Below are 876 nucleotides of genomic sequence, written 5' to 3'. Positions count from 1 at the left end.
GCAATAGGGGATTTAGGCTCAAATCCATACACCAACATGGATGGATTAAATTCAGTAGAAAAATGCTTGCTACTATTGTAGGCAATAGGGGATTTAGACTCAAATCCATACATCAGTATGAATGGGCTAGATTCAGTAGCATAATGCTTGCTACTATTGTAAGCAAACTCTAATTGTGGAAGGTACCTTTCCATCAGACTGCCTGTGAGAGACGAAAGTCCTCAACATGTCTTCCAATGTCTGATTCATCCTTTCAGCTTGTCCGTCGGACTCGAGATGATCAGAGGACGACATAGTCAACTTCATCTGAAGGTGAGCAAACACCTCTCACCAAAATTGCCCAGTGAACTTGGTATCTCCATCACCGATTATATTCTCTGGCAAACCATATAGCTTATCAAGGTGATCGACATATAAAACCACCAACTCGTGGCTTTTTAATGTCGACTTTGTTGGCATAATTTTTGTCATTTTCATGAAACGATCAACCACAACCTAAATGACATGCTAGGGAGATCCAGACGCCCATGATTGGGCGGTACCTCACAACATCAACGAAGACTACAATAGAGGATGCGGATTACTTTAGCTCAATATACAAGTCGTCGAGTACGAGTACTTACCGAGGTGGACATCACTGATATTCTGCAACGATGAATGTCGTACATCCTTGGACAACGCCCGATGTCGGACATCCTCAAACATTGATGTTTTATACACTCAGATTGTACTACCCACAGTTTCACTGTCACACACTTTATATTGCTACACAACTCGGAGCTACTTAGATTCATGACAGTAGCCATTTAGTCTTTATCTTATTTCACTTCATTTTCATTTTGTACACTGACATTGTATTAGATTCATCACGATCGT

The sequence above is a fragment of the Adiantum capillus-veneris genome, chromosome 17 (assembly GCF_014529385.1).
Source record: "Adiantum capillus-veneris isolate H3 chromosome 17, ASM1452938v2, whole genome shotgun sequence".
Lineage (NCBI taxonomy): Eukaryota > Viridiplantae > Streptophyta > Polypodiopsida > Polypodiales > Pteridaceae > Adiantum > Adiantum capillus-veneris.
Note: the sequence above shows the minus strand (reverse complement) of the source record.